The sequence below is a fragment of the Heterocephalus glaber genome, unplaced genomic scaffold, assembly GCF_053883595.1.
Source record: "Heterocephalus glaber isolate CG9 unplaced genomic scaffold, H.glaber_assembly_v1.0 deba00001472, whole genome shotgun sequence".
NCBI classification, from domain to species: domain Eukaryota; kingdom Metazoa; phylum Chordata; class Mammalia; order Rodentia; family Bathyergidae; genus Heterocephalus; species Heterocephalus glaber.
In genome coordinates this window covers 20,549,714-20,574,421 of record NW_028258315.1, presented here as the reverse complement: position 1 = coordinate 20,574,421, position 24,708 = coordinate 20,549,714, and the positions used below count along the sequence as shown (strand labels likewise).

Sequence of the window (24,708 nt, the reverse complement as noted above, 5' to 3'; positions counted from 1 at the left end):
ATTAATTTTTTAGATGATAATGATACTGTGTTCATGTTTCTAAAAATACACTTCATCTTTTCTAGATACATATTAAAATATTTAGGTATATGGAACTGTATCTTTGATTTGGCTGTAAATATTCTAGTTGCAGGAAGGGAGTGAGTAAAGTATCCATGAAGTTAGATGGATCATTACTTCATCAGAGCTCTGCAGTGAGAACATGAATTTCATATAGTATTTTCCCAACTTTAGTATATAAATCAAGTTTCCTATGTAATAAAGTTTTAAAAGTATATTGTTATTTTTTACTCAAAGGCTTCAATTTTGGTAATATTTTCTTAAAACATAATACAAATCCATAAATATATTCACAATGATTAGCATTACATTTATTTTGCACATTAATTCAAGTAGTTAATAGTTCATTTCAGGATTGATTGCAAGATCCAAAAAATATTATAGAAGTGCCCTAATAGAATTGTGGGATATATGCTACCATATAATGGTATACTATTCGGCCACTTTAAAAAATGAAGTAATTCTATATAAACATGCTAAAATTCAGTTTATCTATTATTAAGTGAGGATAAAAACAGGTAGAGATTAATATGTACATAAATATTTGGTATCTTTTGCAATGTGTATATGGATACACATATATATGAACCTTGTTTGCTTTTTTTTTCTTCAGACAGGGTCTCACTATATAGGTCAGGGTGTCCTTGAAATGACTATGTAAGCCAGGATGGCCGAACTTGCAGCAATCCTGCCTCATCCTCCCAAGTGCTGGGATTACAGGTGTATCCCACCACCACCACGCCTGGCTGAACTTCGAGAAAGAAAAGAACAAAAACATATGTTAATGGTAGTTACAAATAGAGAGTAGCAGCTGTATAAGAGACAGTTTCTTGATTAATGTGTACTCTTATGTCTTACAGCATATTCCGAATTTATAATTTCAATATGAAAAACTATGCTAACATAATTATTGATAAGACACTAAAATCTGGAAAAAAAACAAGAACATCTTGCATATGTGCTTTAATTCCATACTATATTAAAAGTTCTACTTAATAAAAAAATAATAATAGTAACAAAAATAAGTAAAGGACTAGAACTGAAAATTTTAAACTATCCATATTGGTATAAATTATCTACATAGAAAACTCACAAAATCTAAAATTATTAAAATTAAAAAGAATTTAGTAAGGATCCTAGGTATAAATTAAACATTAAAAATTCAGAAGCATTTTATAAATCATTAAAGTCATTCATAATATAGAATAGAAAAAGTAATTTATTCATAGGAGTGACACAGGAGATTCTTAAGAAATTCAATGAAAGTTATATAAAAACTACACTGTCAAAAACAAAGAAAAAGTACAAGAAGTAGAGATAGATACTGCATTCAGGAATGGATTCAAAAGCGATCTCAATTGTCCTCAAATTAACCTAAAAATTAAGAACATGCAAATGAAAACAACATGCTATTTGGGAATAGGACAAGTCAATTGGAAAATGTATATAACTAAAAAGCCAAAAGTAATTAATGAACTTTAGAAGAATCAGAAATTGGGGGAAAGGGGTTGTAACATACAAGGGAACAAGACTCTATGAGTCACAGCCACTGGGACACGTGTGCACAATACAGGGACAATCAGGCCATGGAACAGAATTAAGATGCCCAATAAAGACCATGAATACCAGAAAATGAAGGACTTGAAGGTACTGTTGCAAAGTCTGAAGTCACAGGTTTGGGAATGTAACTCAAATGCACTTGTACAAGGCTGGAGCCATAAGGCTGAGTGCTTGCCTAACATTTGGGATGCCCTGGGTTCAATCCCCCATACCACAATTAATCAATTAATCAGCACATTAGCAACATTAGAGAATACAGAATCCAGAGGATAATTCTATATAGAAATGCTCAACAGAGACAGCATATTTCATGGCACCCAGGAACACAGCCTCGGGTGTACCTTTCCATACGGGTAGACTGTGGCAGAGGGGGAGAAGTGAAGGATGCTGAGTGACCATAAAATGAGATGGAACCAAGGAGCAGCAATCAGACTGTGCTGGCAGAGTGGAACAAGAGATGAGATGGAAAATGGAACTGGATTTGAATTCAAATTGATTCTAGAGACATCTCCATCCCTGCCACCATGCCAAGCATTAAGCAGGCTCGTGGCCCATGACTGAACAGCAGGCTTTCTCAGCCCCATACATGATCACAGCTATGGCTACGCACACTGCTGAGAGGCAGCACAGGCCCTGAATGTGCAGTCCAAGCTCAGGCCCAAGCCTCGAGAGCACAGCAGAGCAGCACAGCCCGGCAAGACGCCTCTGGGATCTGCTTTCATCAGGATCTTCAATATGGTACTTAGCATCTCTATGCCTCGGCGTCCCATAGGTAAAATGAGGATAATAATAGCACCCTCCTCACAGGACTAATGTGAACATTTAAAAATTTAATATGTATAAAGCACTTAGAAAAGTTCTCAGAAAACACTGAGCACTCAATAAACTGTAGCTGTTATTATTACCAGCTTTCTAGCTGAATGCCTTCGGGCCAAGTCCTTGAAATCCCTGAGCCTCTCCTTCCTTCTTAAAACGTAATATTCCCATCTTCATAACATTGCTGTATGGTTTGTGGAAGAAAATAAAAGGAAAAATGGCTTCGTAAATTGTCCGTGTTATACCAACGGCAGATACAGAACCAAGTTCCACTGTATTTCGAAGAATCAAGACCTCTTTTTTCTTATACAAATTGATATTTGTGAACTCCTTGAGTTGCCAAGAAATTCATACAGCAAATTTTTCCACAACATGAGCCACTCTCTATTCATAATAAGTAATTAAAGGAATTCTCTCTAGGAATCTAGCACATTAATCTGCTTTGTACAACAGACAGAAGTCCAGTCATTACAGATGTCTAAACAATTTAGTTAACCTTTACCAAAAATATGAGCACATACATGCCAAATAGTGCAAAGTTAAAAGTAGTTAATGCTTCCTTTTAGACTATTATGTGTAATGTTTATCTTTCTTTCTTTTTATTGTTCCTAATTATTTTTTAAAATGTAGCAAACTCAGGAAAAATGAGTTTTTTGATGAAGCTTTCCCTCTGAAAATTCAACTTGGGACATGAGAAGGAAAGAAACTAATGTTTTCCTGTAAGGGAGATGATCTGAAGGTTTTCAAAAGCAAAATTAGAAGAGATTAAATATATGAAGAGAAATAGAGAATTTTAAAATCAGTTTCCTAAAATAAACCCTCCTTAGTGCTTCTAATCCACACTTGAGGCTGGCTTTAGATTATTTTAAAAAGAGCTTCCTTCATTGCTCTGTGGATTAGTCAAACATACTCCTTTTATTCTTCATAACTTTCCCATTTCTTTCACTTCTGATAATTTACTGACTGTAAAATCTTTCACCACGCAAATGGTAAAAAGAGGTAACAGGAAGAAAATAACATATTAAGTCAATCCATCTTTCTATTTTCCAGTAGCTCTGATTAAAGTTTAGGACAAGGAAGATATAACTAGTAACTAAAAATGAGCATTTGAAATTATGTGAGTCAAAATATACTTAATGAGTATGGAAAAGTAAATCACAGCTTACGGGCTTTCTTAAAAATGCTAAAGAAGCCTGTCATGTTAGTCATTTTTTGATATACAGAGACATAACCTGAATGTCAAATTCACAGAAATCTAGGTAAAAGAGGTAACACTTTGTGTTTGTCTCAGAGGCACCTACTGGTATCCAACTGAAATTGTACAATAAAAGACAGCAAATATCATCAGTGAATGGAGCCCAGCCCTAGAAGAGGAGAAGTAATGGAGAGAACCAGCCCAAGAAGTCAGTCACAAGTAGAGATCTTTGCTCTACCATGAGATGAGGGGAAGGAGCCCACAGACAGAGCAGCTTGATTGGTGATGCCTTGCAGGGCTCTTGGGAAGAGATTCTATTTCCAACAAATGGTTGTTTCAATTTTCATATTTATCTGGAAAAAATAAAAGAGAAAAGATAAGAGATAAGAAAAGGAAAAAGGAGACTACTTCATAGCGCATATAGAATCAATTCTGGATGGATTGTAGGTCTACATGTGAAAGGCTAAAACAATAAAGCTTCCAGAAAATAACGTAAGACTAACTCAATCATTGGAAATAGAACAAAAATTCTTAAACAGAGCACAAGGAACACCAACCATAAGAGAAAAACTTGACTACATGAATATTTAAACCTTCTGGTCATCAAAAGGCACCGCTATGAGAGCAAAAGACAAACCAGAGTGGGTAAAGATCGCCTGTAACTCACCTAGCTGTCAACCAGCTCATCTGCAAAGCATACAAAGAATTTTTAGGTGTCCAAAAAAAAAGAATAAGAGCCAATAAAAACTGGCCAAAAAATCTGAATGAGTTCTTGGAAAGGAGGATATCCAAGTGTCCCCTAAGCATAAGAAAAGACTTGTCAACTTCATTAGTCATTAGAGGGAGATGTAAATTAAAATTACAATGAGATACTACCATATACCTGCCAAAATGGGTAAAAGAGAAGACTGATAATGCTGAGTGCTGACAAGGATGTACAGAAACAAGAAACTTCATGAACCTTTAGTGATAGTGTAAAAATGTACTTTTAGTTTGAAAATCTGCTTAGTAATTCCTGTTTTAGGAAGTGATCGCCAATATGAAAATTGTAGGGACAGGATGTCATGCAATACAATTTGCACTGGTGAAAAAGAAACATTCAACAACAAGGAGATAGAAATTATGGTATGACTAATTAGTAAAATATTGCACTGCAATAAAAAATACAATCATAAATAATCCCAATAATCTATTCAAAACTACCCACAAAAGGAAAAGAATGATTGAAAAGAGGCCAGACAGACATATACCAAAACCTCCACAACGATCAAAGAATGCTTTGATCTTTTTTCACTACACCAGGGAGGACAAATGGAAAATTCCCCTTCTGTTTCACTAAATAGTAAATGCACCTCACTACAACAAAACAGTCTTCTGCACAGTAGATACAAGATCACCTGGGTAACTACTAATTAACCTATCTACATGTAACTGTGCCTTCCTTGTCCTCATCTTTTTAAAAATCCAGTTTTGTTCTTTCAAACTGGACAAATACTAATGATCTACCTCAAATTCCTATGGAATACAGTCTTAAGCTCCCTGGCTTTGGAAATAGAAGGGAAAAAGCTCCACATTCTTTAATTGGTGGCTCTGGAACTGATCAGAGGTAAACAAGAATAATCTTTTATTGAAGGTGTGCTTGGTGTTTTGGTTATAATCATATGAAAAGAACACTAAGGAAGGAAAGAATACTCTTCTCTGTGCGGTGGGGTATTTAAAGACTATGACGGCAATTTCTATTTTCACACAGATTATAATCTTGCTTACCAGACATACTATATGACAAAACCAAATAAAAAGATGTCACAGTCAATGAAGTACATGCTAATGATAATCAGTACCATCCCTCTTTTGTTAAGTTGCCACCCTATTAGGGAACTGAAGACTGGAAATTATATTTCTCAGATTCTTTGGCCATCAAGATGCTAGGTTTAGGTTCTTTCTCTTGGAGGCATTTGGATGAGGCTGGAAGATGGCAGGATGCTTTGGTCCTTGAATCTGACAGCAATAGTAGCAGAAGGTTCATGCAGAGTCTAACAGGCTCCAGTGGTAGGCACAACGTAGAGCAAGTGCTGGGACAGACAGGCACACACTGGGCCACCAGGACCACAGCTCCCCACAGTCCCTGATCTGGGTTAACACTACCACCTCCACCCTCATTTATCCCTCTGCTTGTTTTAACAACTGTAACCCAATTTCTTGCACTGAATCTTTCTCTGCTTGTCATGCATACAAAGGTTTAGTTTCTTCAACTGACCCATGACTCAGAGTCACCAAGCAGCAAAATCTCCTCTCCTGGTCCCCTTTGAAAATCGATTAAATCTTCCCATACGAAACAGCTAACTCCATACCAACTCCTTTTAACTATTTTTAAAACATTATTGTGAGTTTTCTCTCCATTAACTACCAAGAATGAAGAACATTATGGCAAAAAAATTAAAATTTTTATCTCAATCATGATAAAGATTTATAATTTTTGATTAGTTATGTTTAGCCTTTAGACTAGGAATGACATTTTAAGTATAGCACGATGCTCCTTGAGTTGAGGACAATTATATAATCAGTGGTGGATTAGCCTGGCTTTAAATTAAGCTTATCAAAATCATCGTGATGAGTGTGTAAGTTTGTATGCATACACACGTATATCATATGCCTTTTTTTAATTGTCTTCTTATCTAGATTCCCATTATAATTCTGTACATACAAAGTCTCATTATATTTCAAGATAATTCAGAATACCTAAACCCACACAGGGCTCATGGAAAGTACAGAAATGAGTATGGTCCTCAGGAATGATATGCTTGACTGCTATAGTGTGGGACAGGGACAAACCCATCCCCTGTATTCAACTGGAAATGGGTCCACATCTGGTTTCCAGATCAGATGGTATACAGCTACTTCACCTATCTCCCCCATTGAACAGAACTATAAGTCTGAGCAGATGACATAGAACGGCCACCAGAAAGTAAACTATGGAAAGCAAATAGCACTGGGCAAATCTCAGAGACCACTGGCATCAAAATACAATCAAACTACCAGTGGATCTGCCATTTATTTTTCAGCAGTGGCCTCGGGTCAGAATTGAAGACAGCTGGAACCCTAGAAATGTGCACTGTGGTGATGGAGAGACTAAGCCCTCTATTTCTGACTCACAGAACAAACAAGGGGACGCATAACACTTGTGGAGTTATCTGATTTTGTTCTTTATTTCTTTCCTTTTTCGTCAGTCTCCCATGTCCTTGACCCCAGGCAGTTCCATGGCAGCAAAGGCAGTGACCAGGCTTCCCTCCATGTGGTGGAGGCACAATGAAACCAGTCTCTTCGCCTTTTTGTATTCTCTTTGTCCTTCTGTCACTCAGGTCTAAAGAAGAAAGTGCAGAGTAGGGCCAGGAGCTCTGGAAAGGCAGCCCTTAGGAAGGAAAAAGTATCAGGGAGAGTATAAAGATGCAGGAGCTTGCAAAAGTGACTCCATAAAGGTGTTTATGAAATCCAGGAATCTGCAAACCATGAAGGTGTAGAATGGATTGTGATTAGCATTCCAAAGATTTAGAGACAGAGATAGAGATGGAGACAAAGAGAGGGGAGAGCAGAAGAAGGGAAGGGGAAGGAAAGAGAAAGGAAAGGAGCTGGGGATTTAGCTCAGTGGTGCCTCTGCAAGCACAAGGTCCTGAGTTCAATCCCCCGGTACAAAAAAAAGAAGAGAAAGGAAAGGAAGGGGGAAGGGGGAAGGGGGAAGAAGGAAGGAAGGAAGAGGGGTATGGGAGGGAAGGGAAGGCGAAGGGGGAAGGGGGAAGGGGGAAAGGGGAAGGGAAACAAAGGGAAGGGAAGGACAAGGAGAGAATGAGAGATGGGAGGGGAAGGAGAAAGAAGGGAGGGAGGGAGAAGAGGAGGGGAAGGGGAAGGGGAAGGGGGAAGGGGAAGGGGGAAGGGAGAAGGGCAAAGGGAAAGAGAAGAGAAAAGATGAGATCAACATTCTATGCAAGATTAAACACAACCCAGAATCTCATAATCTTCAAAATATCCAGGACAGATTCCAAAATTACTCAACATACCAAAAACCATGAGAATTTAAATTCACACAGGAAAACGGTCAACAAACTCTTCAACACACCACAGATGCTGAGATGATGTGCAAAGACTTTAAAGCTGTTTATAGTATATTCAAATATATATATATAAATAAAATAAGACATTTCTGCTATAAATGTATAGATGAGAAATCATGAAAATCCTTAAAACAAATGTTTAAATAGAAAGTGCTAGCAAAAAATAGCAAACGTAAAGAAGAAACAAGTGGAAATCTTAGAACTGAAAATAACCATAATCAAAACTTAAAATTCACTGACAGACCTAAGAGCAAAGTGGAGGACTTGAAGATACTTCATGATTAACATCTTGTCTGAATGACAGAGAGAAAGAGCTGAAGACATAAAGGAGTGAAGCTTTGGAGACAAAGGGTTAGACTTTTGGGTCTAACATCTAAGCCCCTGAGGTCCCTGGAGGAGATAAAGAAGAATGTATGCTGGAAAAACTGCTATGTTTGGCAATAGACACAAACTACAATTTCAAGAATCTGAACAAACCCCAAACAGGGTAAGTCCAGAGAAATCTATGCTAAAACAAACTGTTAAAAATTAAGGACATACTATCTGGGACAATAAAAAGTTCTGATTCTGGAAGAGTAAATTGAGACAAAGAAATGATTTTTAAAGCAGCCAGAGTAAATGATATTTAACATACAATAATTAGAAACAATAATTAGAATAATTATACAAACCACTAAGACCAGAATGACATAGCACAAAATTAAGGGACTGTCATTCTAGATTTTAGAACCAGTGAAAACATCTATCAGGAATAAGGGTGAAATAGAGGCATTCTTGGGTGAAGGAAAACTCAAAATCTATAGTGAGCAGACCTTAGCAGAATTGCTAAAAGAAGTTGTCCACACAGAAGGAAAATTATACCAGAAGGAAAGAAGAACACAGGCAACACAGGAAGAGTGCCAGAAATGATCGTGAGCTGTGGCTCCTCTCTTCAGCCCCTTAAAGTGTGTCATTAAATAGTCAAAAGCAGGGTGAATGATGGGAAGTTCAACAGATATAGATGTTACACAAAGACAACCATGGTGTAAAGGAGAGTGTCAAGTGAGCTAGAAGATGATAAGAGTTCTACATCTCAAATGAAGTAATGAAATTTTAATTATAAGTAAATGTTAAAAATTACAAATTTATTTTGTAATCCATGGACCAAACACTAAAAAAATCTACACGCAGATAATTATCAAAATCACAACAAATTAATTAATATGGAAAACTATAAATGTTCTACTAACCCACAAGTGGCAGTAAAAGTAAAATAGAAAAAAATTTTTTAAAAAGAAAGAATGGGATAGTGCATCTAAATCCAAGTGTATGAATAATTAATATGGGGCTGGAGATTTAGCTCAGTGGCACTGTGCCTGCCTGGCAAGCACAAGGCCCTGAGTTCAATACCCAGTACTGAAAAAATAATATGAAATGTACACAAATCTAAATACAACAATTAAACATCAAAGACTGTAAGACTGGATTAAAAATATAACTTAGGGTTAGGGTTAGGCTGACAATATAACTCAATGGTAAAAAATTTGCCTAGCATGTACAAGGTCCTAGGTTCAATTTCCTGTTCCACTAAATAAATAATCCTCAACTTATGCTATTTATAAAAAATTCACTTCAAGTATATTTATGCAGATTGGTTAAAATATAAAGGGTGAAAAATATATAATGCAAATAAAAATTAAAAGATGGGTAGAAAAACAATCCAACTAGAAAAATGGCAAAAGACAGGAACAGGCGTTTCACCAAAGAGAATGTGCAGACAGTAAATAAGCACAAGCAAAGATCTTTAATGTCATGAGCCACTGGTGAAGTGCAAATTAAAATCACAAAGTGATATAATATCAGAGTGATGAGAATGGTTAAAATAAAATATGGTAACAAATTCAAAATCTGACAAAAATGCAGAGAAGCTGGATCCATTCTGGAAAGCAGTTTGAAAGTTTCTTATAAAACTAAACATTGGGATACTGTTCAGCAATAAAACTTAAGAAACTACTGAAACATACAACTTGGATGAATCTATGGGGAATTACAGAAAATTTTAAAAGGCCAGCCTTGAAAACTTCCATGCTGTGTGGCTCCATTTACATAACATTCTTGAAATGACAATACAATATTAAAGAAATGGAGAACCAATAAGCTATCGCCAGGGGTCAGGGACTGTGAGAAAGGAGATGACTAAGGATATAACAGGTAGAGTGGTGGATTTTGCTAGTGACAGAACTTGTCTGCAGCTTGATTAGAGTGGCAGATAAACATGTGTAATAAAATTACATTTTACTAAATGTATGTGTAAAACTGGAAAAATCTGAATAATATCAGTGATTTGTAATACTGTTGATTTCCTGATTGTGACATCATACTCTGTTTCGTAAGATATGCTATTTTGTAAGATCGGGGAAAATTAGGAATACAAAATCTTCTTGTATTGATCCTACAACTGCACATGAATCTAAAATTATCTTGAAATAAAAAGGTTTTTAAAAAGTGAAAAAACTAGAGTGAATGGCTCTATTAAAACTAGACAAAGTGGACTTCAGAACAAATAAAATTACCAGTGTTAAAAAGAGTATCACATAATACAAGAACGGATCCACCAAGAAGACACAGCAATCATATAGGTAAATGCATCTAACAACAGAGCTTAAAATATGTAAACAAAATCAATTCTTAAAATAATTAAAAAATAGAAAAATTTGTAATTGTAAGTTAGAAACATCAACAATCTAGTCTCAGCAGTATAACTAATAGAAAGAACTCAGTCAGGATAGTAAAGAACTAAATACCACACTAACCAGTTGAACCTAGTTGATCTGTTAGAACATTTCACCCAACACCAGCAAAATACATTCTTCTGAAAGTAAAAGGAACATTCAACAAGACGATTCATAACTTGAGCCATGAGAAAACAATGTACTACAAAAACAAACCTCAATAAGCAAAAGACTGTGATCATTCAATGCATATCCTAAGGCTATAATACAGTTAAACCAGAAGTCAGTAACCAGAAAATCCAAATATTTGGAAATTAAAAGTCAATACATAAATTCTTAAATGAGTATTTTATAGTAGTTAAACTTTTTAAATTATGCCATTAAATTTATTATATATTAAAAACCAGGAGAGTTTTAAGTCCTTAGGTTAATTTAGTCATTTTGAAATCACAACCTCAACTGGGTTTCTGCCCACCGTTCACACTGCCAGTCCTGCAAGCAGCATTAAAGCAACCATTTAAACCATACTAAGTAAGTGGTTTTTCCTTAACTGTAAGTTACTATAGCTATAAGTTGCACATAAGTTACTAAAAAAATGACTATTTTAATAGGTCTCCTTTCGCCTTAAGTATTTCTGTTAATCACCTTACAACCTGTTATTCTAACAGCAACATTCCTTTCAGGATTCAGTGCTGTGAAACAGAACAAAGTCATTGCTGAAATTCTATATGCTTTGACCCAAACCAGTTTGTCCAGAGTCCTCTTACCCGTAAAAAAGCTGAGACTTTGTAAGATTGAAAGGCTCTCAGTTTCTAAAATGTGAATGACTTTTAGACACTTGATACAGAGACTTTCTAATCTAGAGGAAATAAGACGTGCTGATATGGTCAGAAGTCAGGGTTGAGATATTCTGTTAAATGTCTCAAATGAAGAAGTTGGTTATGTTTTAATATTTTAGTGTGTATTATGTCAGCATTTCTCAGTTTTCTAATTTCAAATTCCACTTTCATCTCCAATGAGTAGCAAAAGGAAAATAAGTCAAAAAGAATATAGTGTCAATATTATTAATAGACACAAAATAAATATTTTTACTATGATCCATATACACAGAAAACAAAAAGTGTCACAACTATAGTCTCTGTCCTCAACTGACATCCACTCAACGAATACTTATTGACTGTCTACTGGGTGCCAGACAGTGTGCAGTCATTGCTCTTGAGAAATGCGCACTTCAGTGGGGAAGGCAGACATATAAACAAACACTACAATTCAATATGATATTTGCTGTAACAAAGGGGCCACAGACAATGGTATATTGACAATGGCTTCACAGAGAAGGCATTGGGCTCAGCTTTTAAGTAGACAGAGCAATCCCTAACAGGAAGTGAGAAGAGAAAGGGCGACAAGAAGGGTGGGCCCATTCACAGACCGTCTGGAAAAGCAGGATTCCTTAGCACACTGCAAGGAGAGTGTCATAAACACAGGATGGGAAGGTGGAAATGGACGCAGAAAAGCCCCAGGTCTTGAACACCCAGGAGACGTCAAGGGAAATGATCAGAAAGGTCCTCAAACATTCTAACTATAGAGTCAGGTAGCAGCTATTGGAGTTGTATAGCAAGATGTGATAAGGGATTGAACTAAATAACAGCCAATTAGGTCAGAACACCTTCCAGAGATATTGAGCAGATATAATAGGAAAGACTTGCCTACCCAACTGGCATGAAGAACTGTATCTGCCCACACGCATGATGACAGTCTAAAGATAGAAAAGATATGAGGAAAAAAATTGAGTAGAGAAGATAACAGATTAGCTTTGAATACATTCCAGTTTAACATGATACACCTCCTGGTCAGGGAGGTGCAGACTCAAAGCAGTATTATGACAGGAGGGATGTGGATTTTTAGGACAGTAAGGACGCTAGAGGTAAAGGTTTAAGGGTCGGTGATTTATAGGCACCTCTGAGGTCCCTGGGGATAAAAAGAAATCAAGGATCGAAAATATATTTATATTACTATTACAAGAAGTGCTTCCTTAGCAAATACTAATTGAAAAATAGCTTTAAAGTTTAACTGGAAGTTTATTGTTTGAAAGAGTTTGCACACCACTACCCTAAGAAGATCATCAGAAAAGCCATGATTAGCCACGTTCTACTATCAACATTGAACATGACTTCTGGAAGGAAAAATGAGAAACAGGCCTGCCTCCTGCCCCTCCAACAGCCAACGGCACAGAGCCCAGAGACAGCGGGCACTCTTGCACTGAAGTTCTAATCTAACCTTGAGTATATTTCTGTTTTCTGTTTCCCACCCAGATCCTTGGCCTTCCCCCATGCTTTCCTTGTGAAAGTATCTGTATGCCCACTGACTCTTCTGTGGCAGGTGATACAAAGTCAAATTGTAAGAAATTATTAAGGAAATTAATACAGCAAGGATAAATTATATTCTTTTTGGAGGTCTGTGAGAAAGCAAATGAAAATCAGAACTAGAGAAGGAGAGAAACATTGCAAAATCCAAGGAAAATGGCGTCCTCGCTGGTGATTATGTTTGGACACCCAAGTCCAATCAGCTTACCTGTAAGGGTGTAAAACCCCTGGCAAGAGGACTGGGGTAAAGAGGAAGAGAATAAGAAAACTGTGCCAGCTTAGCTCCTCAAGAGTCAATACAGAGTATGAGAGGCATCTGGCCGAGGCTACCGAAAAGCAAGCATTAGGACCCTACCAGAATCTAGAAAAGGCAATACTAAGCATTTAAAACTGAAATTATTAGTAAGACACTTCTAAGCACAAACCTTTGATAACACAGGGTTGTAAAAGATCCGAAGGGCTCAGGAAATGGAAAAGAACAATCTGGGAACCCTGAATTCCAGAGGGCACCCTGGGATCTGCCACCCCCGTTTGTTCATTAAGCAAAAGTGGTCCCGCCTGGTCCGACTGTCACAGCAAGATTAATGGACTCAGAAGAAAATGTACAGCACTGGGGAGTTGGCTCAATTTACCTAACATGCAATTCGAAATGAAATGGTCGACTATTGGTGAAGTCTTCTATTATCAGTACAGAAATCTCTAAAAAAATCATGGAATATGAACTGTCTGGCTTAGACTGTCTTTGAGAACAGAGGATGCTTTGGATAGGGGCCTTCTTGACTCACCCTGAAGTTTTTTCACATTGCAGTATAATGAAGATGATTGAAATGCATACGATGTCAACAGATAGTTTCTTGGAAGGACGTTACCAGAAGGACAATACCTCACTCATCAGAAACAGCCAGACATATCTATAGGGTATGCAAAACAAGCCAAAATTCTCTTTGTGTTTTGAAAAGGAAAAATACTTTAGTAGGGACCTACTGAGAAAAGAAAAATGTGCTAGCAACACCCAAGATGATGTCATGTCAGCTGCCAGTTTCAGGTCAACTGTAGTGCAACAGGAAGCCAGGGGACAGGAGACAGCAGGACCCAGCCCACGGTGCCCTCCCCCAGACTGACCCACAGACTTGCTAGTGACCTACAGGAATAACATTTCCACTCTGGACCGTGAGATACTAACTTGTGCATCCATTTCTGTCATTTCAAAAGCTAGGCCTGCTAAATACATGGAAATATCCTGTCTGTAAAGTATTCAGTGGTCCAGCGGGTGCTATAAAACAGTTAAGCACTTTTAAGATAAAATAGTTAAAACTTTCTTAATTGCTCCATTTCTATCCTTGCAATCTCTGATTTAACTGGGTTACAATAAAGCCTATAGTCCTGCACGGAATATTAAACAACAATCGAAGCAAGTAAGATCAACAACAAAAACCACAAATTTAATTACAAAGCAGTGAAAAAACTGGGGAATTTGAGAAGTGTGTTTTGTTTTGTTTTTAATGGTCAAGTCAATTAACATTAGTTCTAGGCACAAAGCTCCTGAGTACTTGTGGGTAGAAGGGAATTCAACACCACCATTGTCACCACCACCACACACAGTACCCATTGATGTATTTACTGGTTTTCCTCAGTCCTCCTTAAACTATCACCACATAATAAGCATCCTTTCAATAAAAGAAGGACATGGGGAGGTCAAGGCTGTTCAAGACTTCTGAAGCCCCTACTGATAGAAGACAGGACAAATTTATGGCCCTGGTCAAGTGTTTTTATCTTTCCATGAGAGAAAGATACTTGTGACTTCAGAGTGAGATATTAGAAAGAATGCAGCCTCTCCAACTCTTTATCACTTGTAAATTCCCTGCCTGGTTCGATAACAAATATCACTTTTCCTTCAGTGCCATTGGGAAGAAAAAAAAAGTCACTGATAACAAAGGTGCCATTATTTCTGGTAGCATTTTCCTTGGTCCTGTTAATGATCACACTTGTAGTCAACTAATGCCTCGGGTTCTCACATCACTAAATAAATATTACCTGGTGGCAAATATTTAGTAGCCCCAACTTTACATTCCAAAGAAGTCAAGAAACCTACCAGAAAGGTCAAATCTCTGTAAATAAGGCCAAAAAAAAATCCTCTCATTCCATTATTTCCTAGTTTCAACACAAATTCCTGTGCCTCTGGATCTCAGTGGAATTTCCTACCAGCCACATCAATGCTCACTGCAGTCCCACCCTATATGCTATGATGTATTCAACTGGTAAAAGTTCAGAAAAACAGGGTTTTAGAAGGGACTTCTGCATCAGGCACTTTTAATCCTAAATAGTTAAATATAGAGGGTTCATGAAAACCTTTACATTATAGTTTTAAAACTTGTGCAAATAAATGGTTTTCTCAGAACCAAAGTCTAGAGCTTTCCTAAATTCTCAGGGTCTCCTACTGCTCCCCCATTTTAGAATCCCTGATAACAAATTGATGGATCTCAGTATGCACCAGCAGCAGCTCTGGGGAAATTTTATTAAGAAATACACAGCCCAAGGCTACACTTTAGACTGACTAAGCTAGAATGTAGATAGGATACAGGCATGTGAGTTAAAAATTTTTTTAAAAGAGAGAAAGAAAAAAGGAAAAAGGGTCATGAGCAATTATATAACTAGGGCCAAGAAACATTGTAGCTTCGATTGATTGGTCTATTTTATTTAATCACTGAACTTTAAACCTGGGAGAATTCTTTTTTTGGTACTGGGGATGGAACTCGGGATCTTGCGTTTGCGAGGCAGATGGCGGAACCACTAAGCTAAATCCCCAACTGGAGAATTATTGATATCAGAAAATCAGCACATTCCTCTTACAAACAGGAGCCAGAGCTGCTGAGTAATCTGCCAGGATCACACAACTTACTAGAAACAGATCCCAATGTACACTGCTTAAATTTTTAAAAATCATTCATTTTTATTTTTTAAAAAATGATAAAACTGGATTTACTAATCTTTCTACTCAGTCCCCTTTCACCACCCTGAGTTTCTTCTTTAACGCAAGTTCACCATCTTTTGTAGCTTGTAGGCAGCAATTAACTTACACTTGCATAAAGATTACAACACACGTGACAAAAGACCCACATTGACAGGCTGAGTCATGGCAGGTAGTAGATTATGGAAAATACACAGTGAAGATTGGCCGACCCTTTTATCAACAGGGTGAGAAGTTCCGGACTATCAAAATTATGGCTTACCACAATTTGTTACACTTCTCTTTCTAGCTGTTTCATTTTATTTTTAATTATCAAAACAAAGAAAGAGCACATGATCCCCTGCCACACAGGGGTGTAAACAGCCAAAGCATCTCATTTGCTTTGGGGAAGTATTTACATGTCCCAAACCCAGGAGGACAGGCCCTTTAATAGTGGGTCAAATAATATATATTTATCCTAAGCAAAGCACTTTCAAAACGCAATTTAAGTTGAAGGGAAGAAAGGGAAAGGAGGAGGTGACTTTTTCTTTGTTAAGTTTCACAATAAATTTACATCCAGATTCAGTGAGTGCTTTTCAGCAGCCTTCTAGTAGCTGAGATAATTATACTACTGCTCTCTTGATGTATGAGTCCCCAATGAGAGGAGTGGGCAGAATCCCAGGGACAGCATTCTTGGGCACTGGAAAGTATTCTTCCAGGACACGCCCTCTGGGGGCCAGTGTTCAGGCAAGATTTCTCCCTGCCCCAGTGAGGGAGACAGAGCACAGGGGAAAGGAGAGAGAGAGGTACAGCTCAGCCACATACAGGGGCCCAGGTAGATAAGCAGCAAAACAGTCAACATTCAAGGGCTTATGAAATGCTGAGAACTGCTCTAAAGTTTTTACATAGACTATACTATCTCCTAGGCCTTCTAAAGTTCTTGTTTGACCTCTCATAGAGCCTAGGACAATGTCTTAGATAGAGACTGAATAAACAGTGGATGAATGAAAAATAATAAAACATTCCACCACAACTGTTCCTGAGGACAGGTGTGTTTCCTACAATGAGTATCTGAGTATTTTACCAGTTCTCTACAGAAGCCCCGCTCTAAGCCCAAATAACACCATCCTTTTGTCTTATAATCATGGCTCTTGTTTCCATGCCTTTATCTCTTTTAGAGTCTAGTCCTAACCTGGACACACAAGGTATATTGTATATGTTGAGCACATGAATAAACAAAGAGGAAGCCATCTTCAAGGAAACCACACAGTTTATATATTTACTCTTTTTATTTTCTTTCCTTCTACTTAAGTGTAGGTTCCATGAACAAAGGAAATTGCATGTTTTTTTAATTGATATTGCCAACATAAGAAAGAGAATACTTAAGAAAGAAGGACTCGATAAATATGTATTGAATTTTAGTGGTAGAACTACAGTAGTGAATTAAATGCTAAGAAAAGAAAATGTGGTGTCCCAGAAATAAGAGGATAATGTATCCTTCCATCCGGTAGAAAATAGCTCTCACTTTCATCATTATTAAATGTAAATGTTATTAAAGCCAATCTGAAGTTCTGTTAAATTTCTTTTCATATATTTGATAGTAATATGCATTTTACAATGAATGCATGCTCCGGTGCTCTATGCAGTACCATCCTGAACCCCAGGAAGAGGGCCCGAGTCCTGGGCATGCGCTTGCCCACACAGTAAGGATTCCATGGGTCAAAGGCACATGTCTACCGGGAGCCCAAAATTTCCTTGGGGATCATGCCCAGTACCGAGACCCTGAAGTTCTCTGTCCAAACAGCCTGAGCTCACTCATGGCGCCTATGAAGATTTCTCCCTGGTGCCAGGCACTCTGTCTTGAGAGGCCTGGCCTTCACTTTGCACTCCCCGTGGAATGGAGTATGGATCACGTAGTCAGCTGTCCACAGCGCTAGCACCAGATTCCTGCTAGGGCCCATGCTACCTGGCAGCCACCAAAGGCTAAGCGTCTGAAAGCTCCACATTTAAGTCTGCCTTCACATTCTTTATGAAGCGATGTTGGTCAGTATAAAATTTCCAAGCACGTTTTGACAGTCCTTTAGATCAATTAATAACTTCTAAGTGTTTAAATGCAGTGTATGTGGACCTTCACTCACATTCTAGCCCTAGGCAACACAACTGTCAAGAGTAGAGCAGCTGGACAGGGATACTGAGGCTCAGGGCAGCTGCTAGCCCACCTGCCCAAGGGCACAGGGCCACATTTCGAGGTCGCTGAACCCAAACCCAGTTCTTTACAAATCTAAAAATCAGTGCTGCAGGACAAGCATCTCCCTCAGGCGCGGCACTTCAAAGCACTGATGTGCTCTCCTCTGTCACATTACAGCCACCATGAAGGTTCCCAAGGCAGAGGCCACGGGCCCGGAAACACAGGGCCCAGCCTCCCGCCCAGCATCCTGTGCTTTCTCCACATCACAGCTGCCAAATGCAGGAGGCTGTTGTCTCCATGGTTGTCCTGCTTGTGCACACCTGCAGATTCCTGCTCTGCAGACAGAATCTATGCTAGAGGTAAGCAAGCAGTGGCATATGCCTCGGGAACCTCACAAGACGAAGCCTGAGGCCCTGAACGTACATCATTACAACTCTAAACCCAGAAGTGCATTAGTGTTCTTGCCAAACAGGCTGTGCCACAGTTTAGAAAGCCCACATATAATACCTTCCTAAAACCTGTACTTACAGGGGCCCTTTCATCCAAGAAACTCAAAGTGCTTTAAAATCTCAGAGCCATTCATCCAAACATTCCAGGGAGGTATGCAGGTGGCCAGGGTTATATTCACTAAGTAAGAAACTGAGGCAGGCTGACAGCCTTAAGTACTGTTCTTTAAAACAATCCTTACTTCTTAAAAATGAATAGCTTTCGACAAGCACAAAAATATGCCACTGATATGGGGGGTGCACTATTTTTATAGAAATTAAATTGAATGTAATGAAATTAAATACTATGCAACAAAAATCTGTGCCATGAAAAATACATCCTCAGTCCAGTGCAAATGGCTTAGCATTAAATTTGAGATACTATGGCCTTTCAAGATGCAAATTCCAAAAAAAAAAAAAAAATGCAAATTCCATAATCACAAATTTTAAGGCGGAAATTCCAACTTTCCTCCCCCCAAATAGAATCAGGCTTTTACACCTTTGGCCAAAGAGCACTTAGCAAAAGTAATTAGCATATTCTCTCTACACTAGATGGAATCAATATCAAGCCCTGGAGACTGGGTTCATTTGCCTTTTAGTGGGAGGAAAATGGCCCCACAAAGTATGTTTGAGAGTGGTAGAAGATAAGGAAGGTTAGGAGTTCAGGAAGAACGGGAACTAAGGTTCAGAAAAATTAATAGATTCATAAGTCTCAGAGAGCTTACAGTAGTTAGAAAAATATTCATTCCTTCAATAAGCAAAATTACATAGAACCTGAAATACAAAAATTTATAAAAATTGCTCCTAAGGAATTTGCAATCCAATAGAGAAATACACAGATGAAGCAATTTTCAAAAAAGTCATGCAAGGCACTGTGGCAGTGGAGTGGGAGCTGAGTTCAGGGGAGAGCAGCAGAGAATGTGAGAGACACTACAGAAGGGATGTGCATGTCAACAGACAGATCAAAGGATTTCTCCACTGATGACAACATCGTATGCAGATGCATCAAGACCTAAGAGGACCTCAGGGTTGTCTGGTCTGGCACTGTCTGGCACAGCTACAGAGAATGAAGATGCCTTAGAAGAGCTGGTAGAAGGTAATCCTGGACTGGATGGGTGTGGAGACATAGGAAGTAGATATTATAAATTACTTGTGTAATTGTGCATATCTTATCTCCCCAAGGTAAAGTCTCCTTGAAGCAAAAATCCTCCCCTTGGATTTTAGCAGAGTGGTGTATGCATTAAAATTGTTCAATTTAATCACTGGTTTTTCTTCATCAATATTATCAAACCTAGTCCTTAGATAATGATTGCAGGAATTGCTATCAGACCTTTATTTGAATTGGCCTATTTAAATCTTCAAGAGCCCAATTTACTATTTTCTAGTGTCAGGTTGAAAAAAGAAGGCCTGAGGCCTGGGAATATACCCAGAGCAAACATCTGCCAAATGACACTTTATGGAACTCATGACCCCAAAACACATAGCAAACTGAAGTACAAAATCATGTTACTAGGGATTTCCTGCCTCCTTAACTACTCTTCCCTCCCATTTCATGTACCCTCACCACCACACATCATGGCCACCGAGGAGATGACAGATAAGCTCATGCACATTGCTTCCCAGCCATCATATTGTCTACACCCCTTCCTCCTCTCCAGCTTGGTCCCATCCAGTGACATTCACCACTGAGAACCAGGGTCAAAGATGTTAGCACCCAAGGTATCAAACTAGTTGCTGAACACATCAAGGATGTCATTTCCCATGGTTGCACAAGCTAACTTCTCTTATTGCCATTCGATGTAATTAGTGATAGTCACTTTACATACTCAGTGTGGCATACAGATTTTGATGAATCTATTCTCTTTAGTGTTTTGCTTTTACTTTTAACACAGTTCAAGATTCTTAGTTTTCTAACATGATTCCAGGAGAAGTAAAGTTGGAAAACAGTCCAAGTAATTGTCAGTGTGCTCCTCTTAGAATTACCTTCCCATTACTATCAATACATTTTAAATCTTAGCCTACATAAACACACCTCCATTCCACTGTAGGCTCCTTTGGGAAAGTAAAAGGAGGCACAGTATTCACGCACTCATGACGTTAGCAGGCATTTAGGCATTCAGCTTACTGAGTGGAGTATTAATTTTCTAAGTTCATCGTAAGTCCTTTGAGATACTGCATGTCTCTAATCACTTCTCTTGTTCCTCAGCTCCTTGTCTGCCAAATGAGTACAAACTCCACAGGTTCATTCTAGTAATTTGTAAGGTACTTAGAATAGTGCATAGCACACAACCACTCAATAAATATTAGTTGTTACCATGAACATTATTCCTATTTACATATATTCAATAGACTTTTTCTTCTTCATTTATTCTCTCTCTCTCTCTCTCTCCTCTCTCTCTCCTCTCTCTCTCTCTCCTCCCTCCCTTCCTCCCCTTTTTGCTTTTAGTACCTGGGATGGAACTCAGGACCTTGCACTTGCGAGGCAGGCAGCGGAACCACTGGGTCTCATTATGTTGCTCATGCTGGTCTCAAATTCTTAGGTTCAAGAGATCCTCCCACCTCAGGCTCTGGAGAAGCTAGGACTACAGGTGTACACCACTGTACCTGGTTACTTTTTGTTTGACAACATAGGGCGTAAGTAATCGAATATTTCTTGTCCAATTCAACTATGCCTTCCCATAAAATGAGTCCCTAGGTAATTAGGAAAACAGATTGGTAAAAGCCAAAACATCAGACCTCAGGACATAGACAGGTACAAATTCAGGAGTATAAGTGAACACAGAAAAGGACTAAGTCATAATTCCAACTGCCAAAAAATCATGTTTTCCACATGAATTTATAACTATCAATAGAAATGGATACTTATTCTCATGGGTGGGCTATGCTTCTGAAGAGTAGTCTGAGGTACAAGGCTGACTGAGAACCATTCTCACCACCTGATAAATGGCTCCCAGGAGTCATGGCGACATGCCTTGTACTTTGGGTGACATCCCATTATAAATCCGACCAATATCAGACTGTGTGACCTCACCCTGGGACTCGAGCCAGAGGTTTCTCCTGAGACGTGAGAAGCTATCAGATCTGGAAAGTGCTTCACTGGCTTTTTTCTTTTAGCCCATTTTTAGCCAAACAAAAGGTAGCATAGACCACAAGAGGCAAGGAGTAAAATCAGAATTGTCCATACTCCATTCCTCTAAATTACCTGAGGATGAATAAATATTCATTGTTGCCTAATTTCAATAAAAAGTAAAGAGCTACCAAAAAAATATCTGTTCTTTGGCACGCTTTTAATCTTTTCCTTTTCTCTTATATTAGAGAAAGAATATTCATGCTTCCTGACCAAAGGGTGATCCTCTAACACAATTTCCAACAAACCTCATCCACAGCCCTGATTCCTTCTTTAGCCACCTCCTCTTATTCCTTTCCTTCCTGCATCAGGCCGTGTCAGTCCATTAACCGCCCTGCAGCCCATACTTTACCACATGCTTCCCAGCATGCCTCAGTCGAAAAACTGAAATCACAAGGCCTGGATGTGTAGCCCTGACATGTGTGGGCTGAATGACCTTTTGGCAAATTTCTTCATTTCTCTGGACCTCCTTTTCTGCATCTGAGGTGATCTCTGGAGCCCCACACCACCCAAATTCCCACAAGGTCATTAGCCCAGAGATGCTCAGGTACACAGAGAAACCCAGAATCGGAGGTGGAGGGTGTCAGACCACACTCCACTCCCAGAATACGGGCAAAAAGGCTGAGGAAGCACATAGATTTGGGGGCGGGGGCCACCTAGGTTAAAATACCCAGGTGGGAGACAGACTCTTTTCTCACCTGCAAATGGAACTAAACAGTATGAGTGCCCACAAGCATGAAGGAAAAGAGCTGTTGAGGTGTCCAACACTGTGCTAAATACTTGCCCACATAGCTCTCCCTCCATGAAATTTCTGTGTAACTGTGATTGAAACAAGGAGAATTTGGCAGATGGGGTGTTTTTAAGGAACTGGACAATTTATTAGGTGCCATAAAGCATAGGCAATCAATAATATTTCAACTGCATTCAACATCTTTCTGCTGGTTCTGCTTAGGAAAAATCAGGTTGATGCCAAAACGCACCACTCTACTCTCCACTCCTCATTTAGTGACTGTTTCCCGTGTCAGTGCACAAATACAGAAGCTCAGAACAGTGGGGTCCACTGTGATGACCACCAAGCACTGAAGAGTTTAATCAGTTAATGTTTCAGGATCTACCCATCAAACACTGACGGCTCACAATGTAAGAAGTTACTTTGTAAAATGGATTTTTCCCTCCCTTGAATTTGAGACCCAGCAGCCTGTATTGCTGGACTTCCCTGGAAAATTTCCAGCTTCATATTTCAGTTTCAACTTTGTGGATCAGGTTTTGTTTCTTAAAGACAATAGTGAATGGTTCTGTTGCTGGCTATTAAGTCTGCTTTTAAGAATCATTTAGGGGTTCTCTGCAAAAGAGGCTTCTGTTATTTCCATCATGTCAATTTATTTCCAATTTTTCCTTTTCCCCCTCAGTTTTAAAACCCCTCTCTGGGTGGTGTGCCTAACTGCTCAGGTAATATACACACAATGCTTCGACATCTCATGATACCCTTCATGATACCAGCCCATGATGCCCTTGCTTCTTAATGAAAGAAGTACCCAAAGGAGAGTGGAGTAATTCTATCCCTCGTGCACTATAATAATCCCAGCAGGGGGTGGAGTTCATAAACCAGGCCTACCAATAATGCTTGACAATACAGTGAGGCCAAATATTCTAATATTCCCTTTTTTAATACATTCATAACACCAGAAAAATTACTTTACAACCAGTAACAAAATAAAACTTGTTAGAGCATATTGCAAAATAAATGCTATATTCCCTTTTTTTTTTAGGGTATGATTTTCTCATAACAGAGCATCCACTCCAGGAACACAAACCTTCAAATTCCTGTATTTTCTTAAGCTGTTGGTCTTCCTAGCTTGGTAAATTACTTTCCTGGGCACAGGGTGGATATCTGAAAGCTTGCTAATACAGACATGCAATAAGTCTTTTACTAAATTGCTCATCATGATTGCATAGCTCTCATTTAATTCTTTTAAAAAAGAAAAGGTAAATGTTATTTTTGTCCCCATTTTATAGGTGAGGAAATTGAGACAGATTAAATAATTTCTTAAGATCACACTGTCAGTAAGTGGTCGGAGCAGGATTGGAGCCCAAAAACTCTGCTCCCTGGCACTTAACTGTTGCACAGTATCATCCTAGAAAGTAGCAGCACTGGATTCCTTAATTTCAGGGATGTGAGCACATATTATTTGCCTTAGAAAACATCTACAAGGCCAGACAATTCAGACATCTAGAGGGGTCTAATCCAGCAAGATTTGGCTATAGGAACACTTGGAGGAACTGAACTTGAAGACTGCTTTGCCTATGAGACATTCCCTCTTCATAAAGTCCAGAAACAGGGCCATGTCTCGGCTCCCTCAGAATTATGGGATCAGCGAAAGCCCAGGGCTGTCTACCTACCAATCGCACCTGTTTCCAGTTATCTGGAGATATTGTATCTCCTGGACTGGGGACAGAGGAAAAAAAGTCAAGGCCATCAATATTTACATCTCATGAACCTAAAGGTCAGTTCAAAAGGGTACTAGTTATTTATGGGAATGTTTTAGTCACCTAGGGCAGATGGGAGAAAAGGAAGAGCTTGGAATTGTTCCCATTTTATCTTTACGATCTCTAAAATAAGAAGTCCAACCATTAAGGCACTCCAAAGTGAAAGGTGAAATTAATATTTTTCACATAAAAATATCTCGCTTGTGATGCTCAATGTTCATGGAGCTAATCTTATCAACAATAACAAATAGGAAGACTCCATCACATTAGATAGTGAATGGACTTTCATTGTAGGATGATTTTTTGTTTCAAATGCTTTATCTGGCATTTTAGAAAATATGAAAATAAAACACAAAATCCGATATTGAGAACCACTTGTGATGAAATAAACTATTTGAGCATTACCAAATGCCTTACTTGCAAATACTCCTCTATTTGCTTGAAAATTAAAATAAATCTCTAGACAAAGCCTTCTCCAAAGCCAGCAAAACATTTTTGTCCTAAACACACACAGATTGGGGGACGAAATGTATGTCTTGAGTCTTTTGAGGAAAGGGGAGCGACCTGGAGGTAGAACCCAGGATCTTGTGCATACTAAACACAAGCTCTACCACTGAGCTATCTCTGGCCCACAAAAGAAACTCTTTATCCACTTTACTCTGC

General features: G+C 38.6%; 1 protein-coding gene across 1 annotated transcript in view; it reads right to left on the bottom strand.

The window, feature by feature from the left end:
• Positions 1–24,708, bottom strand: part of LOC101697093 (uncharacterized) — a 324,259-nt gene that overhangs the window by 200,921 nt on the left and 98,630 nt on the right. The gene's annotated exons all lie outside the window — the stretch shown is intronic.